General features: G+C 51.6%; 1 pseudogene; it reads left to right on the forward strand.

Moving 5' to 3' along the window:
* Positions 1-12,462, forward strand: part of LOC122212738 — a 31,942-nt pseudogene extending 19,480 nt beyond the window's left edge.
* Positions 12,463-12,607: the final 145 nt, after the last annotated feature.

Raw genomic sequence — 12,607 nt, forward strand, 5'->3', positions numbered from 1 at the left:
AGGGCGGCGTGACAAATACAACTCGCCTCAGCAACACGACCATAGAAGGTGTCTGTCAGACCTTGGATGCAATGCCTCTTCTCACCTTTCATGCTCCCCATTTCATCTCTGAGCCAGGTCCTTTAAGAATCCATGCCTGCCACAGTCAGTCAGAATCCTTGTCCAGGGTTAAAGATGTAACCTTGGCTTTCCTGTTCTTAGCCTCATTCTCTATCTCTTTGCTTTGGCTTGTCTTCCTAAGCCTCGTCTGAAAACCCACCCTACGTGCCTCTACTGTTAGCTCGTTTGCGTGTTTCCAGGAGTAGAGCTGTGCGTTGGCATTCCCTCATCAACAGGAATTGCGCCAAGGTTTCTGTGTAGCTCCAAAGACTCATTTTAATTTCAGGGTTTGTACTTGCATGCTGTCTGTTCCATCTCAGTGTATAAATTCCACTAAGCCGTCACCAACCAGGTATCTCACAAGAAAGGCTGAAAACTGCAGTAATCCTTTTAGAAAGTAGAGAGGCCAGGTCCCCAGAATCTGTGTGAAAAAGAGAACTGAAAGTGTTTGCACAGACTCAAAACAGAGGAAATTGTGATGATGATCTCTTGGAGAAAGCAAATTTCTCCCAATGGCTCAGGCCAGCAAATCAAGCGAGTCGTCACACTATCCGAGGCACCCTGAAATATCCTTCTCACTCAACCTGTGCTCTCATTGAGCATAGCTGAGTCCCCGGGTGGCACCGAACACTGGGTTACTAATGTGCAAGCAGGGATCTGTTTAATGTGACTGGCCCCGTCTGTATTTATTTGCAGAAAATCAGACCCATCAAGAGGAGGAACCAGACCAAGACCTGACATGCGCCAGGTAAGTCTGAAGAATCATGGGTTGTTATTTCAGTGGTTCAACTCTACATTTCAAAGGAAAAACAGAAACCGCCAAATTTACCTATTTCATCCATTCTCCAGTCTCAGAATGTCTTTTTTGGCCATGACGTGTGTCTTCATGTATTATGTGGATAAGTTCCTTTAATGATCCCTCAATTTCGATAACCGGCAGTCAGTTGAAGTAGGTGAATTGTCACTCCCTGAGGTGCTCTGTATTGCCCTGATCTCTCCTTTGGGAAATACCAGAGTGACAGACGTGTCTACTTCTGTCTCTCTGGTGTTACCTCTTTGAGGATCTGCTGTAGCAAATGGATAACTGCAAAAAAATCAAAAAACCTCACATGATGTCACGATAGTAAGAGAAAGAGTCCTTGAAGACACAAACCTCTCCATGTGGATGATGCCTTTTAACATGTGTTCACTTAGCCACTGAATGTATATCAACAAAATTGATGCAAAAGGGTTGAACTCATGTTTAGGATTCTCCATGTGTGCTGTGAGTCATGACATCCATTCCACAGTAGTTCAGTTTGGTGCACAGAAGTTGGTTCTGTGGCCAGTGCCCTGAACACCTCTACCTCTGTTCTGTGTGTGTGTGTGTCTCCCTGTCTCTCCCTCTCTGCCTCTCCTGCCCCCATAGCATCCACACTGTGCCCCTGAAACAGGAGGATAGTTTTCCCTGTCAATAATGGGGTTGCCCCTACGTTATGACTACACTTCTCGGCTTCCCGTGAAAACCAGTAAGATGCTGTGGTGTCTACTTTTCCTGTTTTAATCTTCAGATCTCCCCTCCCCACCAGGCTCGGCAGGGAGCTGCCGGAGAGTGCAGAGCAGGATGTCCAACAGGACTCACTGGATGAATGCTATTTGACTTACTCAGCTCTTCCTGACCCATCTGATTCCCCCTGGACACACAGGAGGGCCAACATCAACTCATATGAGGATCTGGATGTCTGTCCTGCTCTGGAAGTAGCTAGTGAGTCCTCCACTGCGAAGGTGATAAAGCTCCAACTGGACTCCCAGGTCGACCCCATAGTTTGGTATCCCTACTCTGCTTGTGTTGGAATTTGTTATCCAGGTGTTTCAGCCCCGTAGACATATGGATCTGAGTCAGGCTCTAGGATAGACTTCTAAGCGCAGACATCAGATGCATCAGGGCCCTGCCCTGTGTTCCTCATCTCAGGCCATGCCTGTGGCCCCTGACACAAGTCAGGACATTGGGGTCAGCGCGGGTGTGACAAACTCACACTCATCTGTGAGGCACACGCAGAGGAGTCTGTCTTGTTCCTGATTTCCACACAATGTCTCTCCTCAACTGCCATCCTCTCACTTTCATCCCAAACAATGTTCCTTGAAGTTTTGTGCCTGTCAAGACGATGTCAGCCTTACCCATGTCTTTGGGTTTGTTGTTTCCCTGGTTTCACTGCTCTGGTCCCCAGTGTCCGTGTCCTCTGTGTTGGTTGTCTTCCCTAAGTCGTCGTCTGAGTGTCAGGACATAACCACCTCTACCGTCAGCTTGCTTGTACGTTTCCCTGAAGCATAGCTGAGCCCTGGCATGGGCCCACCCCGTGCATGGCCCCACCCCGTTTGTGGCCCATGTGCCTGTGTAGCAAAAGGGATCACGGACAAAAGATTTCCTTTGATTTGAGGGTCTGCAGATTCCGTGCATCAGTCTGGCCTCTGTAGAAATTCCCTAAAACCCTGCCACCTAGAGTATGTCATGAGGGAAGCTAGTGAGAGAAGGTTGCAGTAAGTTTTGAGAATGCAGGTAAGCCGTTCACCAGAATCTGTGGTAAAACAGAGGTTGACCTCTGCAGACAGACTGTTGAGATGGGGCTCTACCAGATCAGGGAAATCCTGCCCGATGCTTTAGGAAAGCTAGCCAAGGCACATTCCCAAGACACTTCGTGAGGCCTCCTGGATTATTTCCCTCAATGCCCTGCTGCCCAACTAAGGACATTAGTGCCCGTGTGCTAGTTGCATGGGACACTTAATTTTCATGTCCAAGTGCTGCTCTGTTTATGTGACTGGCCGGTCTGTATTTACTTGCAGACAATCATAATGATCTTTGCGATGAAGAAGACCAGGACCCGACATGCCCCAGGTAACTCTGAAGAATCATGGGCTTTAATTCAGTGGTGACATCTGGGAATCTCAGATCTAGGCCAATCTAGAAAGTGCTAAATGCACCTATTTCATCCCTTCCAACACCCACAAGGTGGTCCTTCAGCAAGGTCCTCTGTGTCATGTGGTACTTGCATAGGCCCCGTTATTAATCCCTCTCAAATGGAGTATCTGCAGTCCACTGACGCAGGTGGACTAAGCAGTCCCAGGATGCCTTGCACTCTCCCGGTCTCTCCTCGTATTAGGTCCTGCGTAAGATGCACAGCTCTCTCTGCCGGTTGCCTTTACTACATTGGCGGGCATTCACAGCAAGGATGGTTTTAGGAAAGCAGTTTTCACGTCTCAGTATTTAGACACGTCAGCCTTGGGCCCACGAGATATCCAGGAGTCTACAATGCTGCCTTAGCCTGGGGTTCTCTTGGTGCTTTGTGTAAATCTCCACACAGTGTATGGCAAAGTGTTGATGCTGCTTTATCGTCTTCTGGTGTGCTGTGGGTCATGACTGTTGTGCCCTGGGGTGGTTCCGACTCCTGCCCCATAAGCTGGCGCTCTGGCCATGCCCTGAGCACCTGCCCGTCCCCGCCCCCCCCCCCCCCCCGCACCTATCCTGCGTGCACCCACACTGTGGCCTCAGCTGCAGGCAGACTGCTTCATTTCCCTTTGTGGGGATCCCGCTTGTGTTCTGTGACCACTCCCTCCGCCGTGCCCTCAAAACAAGCTGGCACTGCATGTTGACTAAACCTTCTTTCTGCATGTCTCGTCCTCCCAGCAACACCAGGCTCTGCAGGGAGCTGCCAGTGGCCCCAGAGGATGAAGTCCCACAGGACTCAGTGGGGGAATGTCATTTGACTCCTTGCATTGGCCATGACCTGTCAGACACCTATAGGCCTTATAGGAGTGCCTCATTCACCTTTGATAAAGAGGAAGTCTTCTTGGGCGTGGATGTAGATGGTGAGTCCTGTTCTTGTGGGGGCACGAAGTTCCTGCTGGGGCCCCAGGAAGCCTGTCCTCTGTGTCTTCAACAACCTGAATCGGCTGAGAGTTGCATCCCTGCCAACAGGCCCTGTAGGCTCGTACCAGTTTGAACTCTGCTCTCGGATTCACTCTTTAAAAGGCATCCTGTGGCTCAGAGCCCTTTCCTTCCTTCTGTCCCAGGCTGCCCTCAGTTCCCCGGCTCCGTCCGACATGCAGGCTATTGGTACCAAGTGAGGCTCGAGAGGAGAAATGGAGAAAATGGAAAAAAGGGTTCAGAATCTCAGCCACCGCTGTCTTACCCGGAGACAGCTGGGTGACAGTCCTCCTTTGTTTTTTCCTGATTTTGTTTTGTTCCAAAAGGAGACCTCTGCTACTTGTGCAATTCTGCTTCCAATTGTATTTCTTGTGTGGCTTCCTACAAACTCCCTGGCTTTCCACCCAGGTTTGTGGTCAGCTCCACATTGGCTGCATCTGTTAAATCGTTGCTGAGCTGCTAGTTGTTTCTCCTGGGGCGCCCGCCTCCCTGTGTACCAGAGCACCCAGTTCTACCCAAATGATCTGAAACAGTCGTAAATGCAAAGAGAACAGTTGCTCCACGCCCCAACGACCCCTTTGACCCTGCAGGAGTGCCAGCTCCTACCCTGTCAGTGCACTTTGTGGTGTGAGCAGAGCCAGGGCTCATCCAGCCCCTCCAGGAGCTCAAGGTCTCCAGGAGACGCTCCATGAAAACAATCAGAGCTGAGAGGTCCCAGACGATTTGTGTTCTCACTAGGGGTCCCATGGTGGCTCTTCACTTGGCTGCCTGGCACGCCGGTAACCCTGCAGAGCTCTGTGTCAGAGACACTGACAGCCAGGTCTGGGTTTCCATGGGGGCAGGGATGGGACAGGTTAAGACGCGTCTCAGGAGGGTGATGTGTGTGACATGGCCTTGCATTAAGCCTGGGTCATGAGAGGCTATGAGGATGGGCGGAGATGAATGAAGGCCGCCTCTCCATTATGCACAGCCCGTCCCCGGTGCAGGTTCTGGTGGGAACGTGGGAACAGTGTGTGTGGGCTGTGATTGCCGCAGGGTCGCCCCAGGAGGGCTGCCCTGCCCCAGCCTCCCTGCACTGGGACCAGCCAGGGAGAAACAGGCATCTGAAGCCTTGAGGCCAAATTCTCCCCCTCTTCTTTTTTCTTTTGGGGCACATATCAGCAATTCTTTCTCGTTCTGCCCTGAGGCCTCTCTAGAACCTTCTCTCTAGGCTGTAGGACGAAGGGTACTACTGCAGAATAATAGGCATGAGCTCGCCTCCCATGCAAAGCCGTCTGGACTCCAGGGGGTGACCTTCCCTTCAGGGACTTTGCATCCTGGATACTTGCCATCTCAGCATGCCCAGGCATAGACACAACGGTGACATCGCCTTCGTCTCCATGATGTCTGCCTTTGTACCTGCTCACTGGCTGGTCTCACAGACAGTGGGGGACGGGGCGGGAGGACATCACAAATGGAAGTTCTGGCAGTGCTAAGAAAACTGGGGTTTGTCCATTGAAGTGTCTTCTTGCTTCAGCCCCGATGCAGGTGCCCGGTCCCCAAGGGCCATCAAGTGGAAACTTGACTTTCCCAAGGCCGGAGGTGCAAGCTTCACAAGCACCGCCACAGTCCAATACCCAGGTGGCCAATTCTGTGCCAGGGCAGCCGGACCAGCAGTTGGCTTGTGGTGACTGCAGAGCCAGGCTCCGCCCCTCCCCTGCCATCAGGAGACTGGCAGCCACGATGGTTTCTGGGAGCCAACGGCCGCTCTTCCAAGGTGAGAGGTGCGGGGGGAGTAGGAAGCTCTAGTCACAGGGCTGTGGGCGGGGGCAGCAATGGGGCCTCTTGCAGGCATGCTTTGCCCAGCTCCAAACTCACAACGCTCCAGCTCCAAAGAGCTTGGGGCTGAGGGTCAGCTCTGTCTGCCCAGGTGCCGGGGTTGCAGCCTCCTGGCTGTTTACTGACCAAGTTATTCATCATCTCATGTATGTCCCCCTCGGACCCTTCATCTGAAACCATTGAAAATGGGATCTCCATCCCATCAATGCTGGGAGCATGAAGCTACATAATTTCCAGGGGCCCGAGTGAGCAAAATGGCTTGAGAACATCGGTGAATCTGTAATGCGTAATTCTTGTGTCTTTGTGGTGTCTGAACACTTGGAAAATGGTTCCGTGGCATTGTTTCACGTGTGCTAGAGCCGTTCTTAACTGGCTCCGCTTTCGCTGGACCCCATCTTCCCGGACTCTCTCAGCAAGGCTTGTGGGCCAGTGTTTTCTCTCCTTCAACATCCATCAGGCAGCCAATATTCCCTGTTAGGCGCTCACAGTAACAGTGGAAATACTGGCCCCACGACAGTTTCCCATGCATTTGCCTGGTTTCCCTTTTCTGCAACTATAAGGGGCCAGTTTCCTAAAGTGCACACTCCGTTCTCCAATACTTCATCTAGTTCCTCTTGTCCCCCCTCATCTCCACGAGCACGTCCCCAGCTTCTTTGTCATCAGGATCCGCGTCAGCTCAGATTTCATGAAGACCGAGCGTTTCAGCATTCCCCTGGGTTGTGTCGTCTTTACCGTCCCACCCTTGGTGTCCCCTCCTGGAGCCTGGGTCTCCTCCTTCAGGCGCCGACTTCATCTGTGAAAAGAGGAGACACAGGTCCCAAGTGAGGTGACGAGGGCGCAGCCCTGTCGCCCCGTGGAGATGCTCCAGAGGACGCCTCAGTGGGAGTTCAGGGAAGCACAGCCCTGACAGTTGGCTGAGGACAGTTGGTTCTTACTGTCTTCTCCCTCTTGCCTCTCTGCCACTTCTCCCTGACTCCCGTGGTCCCGGCCCAGACTCTCCTGCTGGCTCAGTCCCTCTCTGTGGCTCACCTTCCACACAGGCCTCAGCAGGAAACATGGCTCCATGCCAGACTTTTGTCCAAGGAGGGTTTCTTAGTCCATTCAGGCTGTGATAACAAAACTGCCATAGACCAGGTGACTTAGAGCAGAGATTTGTGTCTCCCGTTCTGGAGGCTGAGTAGAACCAAAATCAAACAGTGGCACATTGGGCACCTGGTGGTACCTCCTTCCTGGTGATGTGTGGCCGCCTTCTTGCTCTGTCCTCACAGGGTGGAGGGGTGAGGGAGCTCTGTGGGGTCACTTTCATAGGGCACAGATCCCTTTCTTGGGGGGATCTGCCTCCCATAGGCCCACCCCACCCAGCATCACATTGCGAATTGGGTTTCCACAGATGAATTTGGGGGAAGACAAACTATCACTCTGGGGCAGGTGGTTTTACTCTGTTTGATTCTCAGCCTGATCTGCCCTGTAATTCTTCCCTGGTGCTTAAAAGGTCACCTGTTTCTTGCCACAACTCTTCTCATCCTTCTCAAATTTGTCTATATTTTCCACTTGCAACTGACCGAAGAGTGTTTAGAACTTTATGCTCGATGTCCCCCAACCCTTAACTGCCCATTTACTCAATTAGATAAGAATGTGCTTATAGACACACATATTTATGTCTTATGTCACACACATTACATATATTCGGTGTGTATGCTCTGCATAGTGTACATATATGAAATATATCAAATATTGGGGTGTGTTCTGTAAATTCTCCAGCTTTGGTTTCCTGGTGACTCTCAAAAGGCTTGCCTTCAACTTTGACTCCTCCCTTGAATAGGACAGTCTCTTTTGAGCACCATCTCCTGGCCTTTGTCTGTTCTTTGTCAGAACTGTGTGTTTTGACCAATTCTACTTTTCTCAATTTCACTTTTGGCGCTGGGGGCATGTTGCCCTCCTCGTGCTCTTATCCTTACAGGGTAGCGTGAGAGAGGTCAACAACAGAGGCTGTGATCAAAGCGTGTCCCTCGGCGCCCCTCACACGTGAACTTCCCGATGGCCTTTCTCGTCCTGCCCACCGTCCTTATTCGATGTCAGCGTAGGTAGAGGATTTGGTCACAGGAAGATCATGACTAACAGTGTATCCTGTTGATGTGCTTTTATTTTCAGAGCAGGGTTTGGAAGCTTCCATGGGTGTGAAGAACCCTCCCAAGCTGGAGGGTGACGCTGCTGAGGGCTCGGTGGCCAACCAGTGTGCAGGTCAAGTCTTTGGCCACGTTAATGCCCTGGTGGTGATGAAACAGAAGATGATCAAGAGAAAAGTGCAGTTCGGCGAGGGCAGACTCGCGTGCAGATTCCGTGGCCTTCAAGCTTAGGGCACAGAGGTAATGGCGTCCGTGGCTCTTGGGGTATGGATTCCTGTTGCTCTGTTAGATTATAGCTCCGCCCACACCCCAAACTGTTTTTCTCTTCCTCCTTTGGTCCCTCCCCCAGCTGCCGCTGCCTCTGCCTGGTCCTGCCTCTGTCTGGTCCTGCCTCTGTTTGCCACAGGGGACTGCCACCTTGGGGGCCCTCCCATCTCCATCAGCTGTGCCATGTGAGCTGTGCTGTGTCCCCACGGGGGCTGTCCTGGGATTCCCTCTCCCATGCCCTCACGGCCGCGGAGAATTAGGCCCCATGGCCCCCCTCAGCAGACCAGCATCATTTACACGTGTCACGAAACACATGGCACTTTGGCACAAGGCACCCACTTTCGTGACTTCTTTGACTTCCTTCCTTGCTTCCCCAGCTCCATGACCTCTTTCTCCCAGAGCATTGTCTTTTTTTTTTTTTTTTCTTAATTTTTGTTTTAAAGTTATTTATTTTGAGAGAGACAGGGACAGCACGAGTCGGGGAGGGGCAATGAGAGTGGGAGGGAATCCCAAGCAGGCTCCAGGCTCTGACCTGACAGCACAGAGCCAGATGCAGGGCTTGAACCCTCAAACTGTGGGCTCGTGGCCTGAGCCAAAACCAAGAGTCAGATGCTTAACCGACTGAACCACCTAGATGCCCCATCAAGAACATCGTCTTAATGTCTCTTGCACATGGCTTCTCCTCTGGGGTGTTTCCGGGAACACGACCTAGGACGACACTTACCCCTCAGCTTCTCCATGTGAATAAGAAGTGTTAAAACTGAGGAGAAAGAGCACCCCGACAAAAACTACACGACCACATGGGTCACCTCTGGGACTGCCACACGGCCTGCCTGGGGTCAGGTTTGTCCTCAGCCCCAGGTGAGCAGGCCTGTGATAATGTGTTTTGGGGTTTCCAGGACTCAGTGTCCATACCTTGGGACCTCAAGAGAGCTGGCATCAGGTGGACACAGACATGGCACTCTACAGGGACACTGGCCAAACACAGATGCAGAGGCCAGGTTTCCAACCTGCACAGGCATGAGATGTTCAGGCATCCACCTGTCTTCCCTTTTCACTGCCGTTACCGTGTTTACATGCTCAGCTGGTTCATAAAAGGATCCACCGAAAGGAACTGAGTTGAGTCTCCGGCCAGAGCACATTCGCGAGCATTGACTGAATTAACTTTGGGCAGCTGTGTGAAGTCCCCGCGAGATCCAGGGGAACACGAGACAATCTGTGCCTCATACAAGTCCAGCTGAGAACGGGGATTCATGGGAGGGTGTCCGAAGGAAGACCAAAATCTTGAGGGCCGGTATCGTCATGGTGGCAGAGATGAGGACAAGAACACCGTGGTCTGAAACAGAGTAGCTTAGCTAATAGTTCTAAATCACGCTGTCGTGAAAGAAACACTGACTGAGCTTTGAACTCACGTGAATGCCGCCACCCAATACCTTGAGATTTTTATTTCAACATTCTGGGCTGGGGTGTGGGTAACGGGAGATGTTTTAAAGCTCTGCTGGTATGCACCTAGGAATCAGAAGGACTGTGGATCTATAGGATGTTCATAAGCCATATAGAAGGATCCCGTGTGTGTGTCACTCATTTTGTGGACAAGCGGAGTATCAGCCCCTGATGGAGTTGACATTCCTCCCTCAATAGAGCCCAGAGAAAGAAGAGGACAAAGACACATGAATGAATTCGATGAATACTCCCTCTTCTGGATCCAAGTGTCTCACAATTTTTATACTATAGGATGCAGTAAGAAAGAAATGTTGCCTAGAAACCCAGTGTAAGAACAACACTCCCTTCCCTGATTACCAGTAATGGAATTCAGGGCTCTTTTTCCTCCTCGTGCAATGAAAATCACGGTTGACTCTTCACTAAATGCGTTTCCCAGCCTCCTGACAGGTGCACTGCAGATGGAAAGGAAATGTTTTAATCAAATTTTCTCCTCATATAAAACCTCAGTAAAGAAGCTTAGGTCTGCCTCTGCCCTTTGCAGGCCCTCGTTTACATAAGTGTCAACACCGAGAGACTCTCTCCTCAGGGACAGTTTGGGAAACGTGCGAGGAGAACCTAGACGACTAAAAGGAAGGCTCTTCCGTTTTCTCTGCGGAGTTCCGAGTGTCTCCACTGAGAATATTCCTAGACGTTCCCTCAGGTGTATCCTGGCGTGAGGTGCCCTGCAGGGGCTGTTGGGGTCCCTGAGCAAAAAGGGGTGAGGCCCTGGGTACACTCCCCGCTCTTTTCGTCATTCCCCTTGGAGTTTCTCCCTTTGGGGTTCTTTTCAGCCCCTTTGGGGCAGGATTTCTGTGCAAAGCCTTAATTCCGTCCAGCCAAGCGGCCAACAGCGTCTACTGCCTACCCGCACCCCCGTATCGGAGGCTTTCGTCTCCCGACCCCCACATGGATGGGAAGGGCCCGAAGCCTGGGTTTCAGTTCCAGGGTGTCAGGCACAGGTCACACGGCTACAGGTGGTCCTTATCAGCCCCTTGGCCCACGGTTCCTCATCTGCACACGGCAGGACTGAACTGGGACATAGTCTGAGGCCCCTGTTGCATCTCACATCCTGGGGCTCGTTCCATAGCCTGGCCTCCCCCTTCAGAAGATCAGGGCAGGGTGAGAAGGGGTGTGTTTGTCTGTAGAGGGCCCCCTCCTTCCTTCAGCAGTCTGTTTCTGAACGTGTGTGTCGGGGGCTAAGCACATCCCTCCGTGGGAGACATGAGAAAGCCATCACTTTGCTTCTGATGAAGGGGGTTCCAGGGTGAGGTGGCTGCTGAGGGAGGGATGGTCGGGACCTGGCAACAGCTCAGGGCAGCCTTGAGCTGGGATGCCACCAGGTGCCTGCTGCGGGGAGCAGAGGGGTCCCTGCATCCTACAGTGTAGGCTGGATGCAATTGAGGGGGCTATTGCTTCAGACTTGTGGCTCTCACTCTCCCCCTCAGCCTGCCTGCAGACCCCCCTTCAGCTCCTTCTCTGCACGGGGGCTCAGCTCGCCCCTGGCCTCTGTCACCACGGAGCCATCCCTCCAGGCTCAGCCGTCAGCAGGACCTGAACAAAACTCACATTTGATTCCTCTCTCTCTCTCACTCTCTGTCTCAGATACCAAGGACTCCAGGAACTAAGAAAAGATACTCCTCATTGAAACGAAACCCCATCATAAAACCCCATCATTCTCCACTTGCTGAAAAGAACTCTAAAGCAGCAAATCAAGCTAAAGCCCAAACAGAACATGCGAGGGATCCTTTGCTGAGAATCGACATCTCGATCACAAGCCACTCTCTGGGATTTTTACTCCAAAAGTCTGGTTTGATGAGAGGAACTCTCGCTCTTCTGACTCCAGTCGTGATAAGTCGCCGAGGCAACCAATGCCCAGACCACACGCCCTTGTGAGACACCTTCGGTCTGGCTCCTCTCCATTCCATCCTGCGGATAAGCGGAGGCTGGAGCAACGTGGCAATAGACCCCATGTCAACCTGGACATTCTGGGCCACCGGCTGGGCTGTGCCAGGAGCAGACAGCATTAACTACGCAGCGTTCTTGCTGAAGAGGCTTAGCCTGAATCTGAGCACGAGGTAGGGATCAGACAACTGCAGAATTTCGACCATCGAACAAGACATCGGGCCTGTCTTTCTTCAAACAGCCAGTGTCCACAGCACAAATAAGACGACAAAAAGGAGAAGAGATATCTTGGGTTCCAAAGGACTCAGAAGATTGTGCTATCGTAATTGTGTAGTCCTTTCGAACCCCAAACATCTCCTCACCTTTCTGTGGCTGTCTCTGGTGGTGGTGACGCTTCCTTGTCTGTAGGGGACAGGCCAGATGTCTGGCTTGATGGTCTACATCCTGAAGGTGTCTGATCACTTCCTCCTGATTAAATTCAGGCTAACCCTTTTCCCGGGGCGTTCCCTAGTTAATGCTGTGTGTGTCCCAGCTCCGCCCACCCAGAGACCCAGAGCGTCCAGTCTGCCATCACCATCATTGTGAGAGCAGCAGTGGTTGCCTTCTATGGGGGGCCTATCAGATCGTTCATGGTCTTCTGTTTGGGTGTGACATCTGAGAATGTGCGAAGATGCTCTCTGTAAAGTCTGTCTCTACAATGTTACCATCTTTTAGTGATCCCTGCAGTGTGTCACAACCGTATCTGTTTGTATGTTGGAAAAACTCTAGTTGTATCATCCTTGTGTATGTGTATTTGCTGGCATTGTGCTGTGGAAAAGAACACTCCCTCCCCGTTCTATATCATTAAAGTGTTTATTTTGACAATCACTGGGGACTGGTGAATTATGTTTCCTTCAGGGCTCCAATCCATCACCATCATGATGTAAATGTTCTTGGTTCTCTTCTGGTATTTACTGCTGAGTCTCTGTATCTTTTAGGCTATATTTCCCCTACGGGCAAGAGTACATATGTG

This window comes from Panthera leo (assembly GCF_018350215.1).
Source record: "Panthera leo isolate Ple1 chromosome C1 unlocalized genomic scaffold, P.leo_Ple1_pat1.1 chrC1_random_Un_scaffold_68, whole genome shotgun sequence".
Lineage (NCBI taxonomy): Eukaryota > Metazoa > Chordata > Mammalia > Carnivora > Felidae > Panthera > Panthera leo.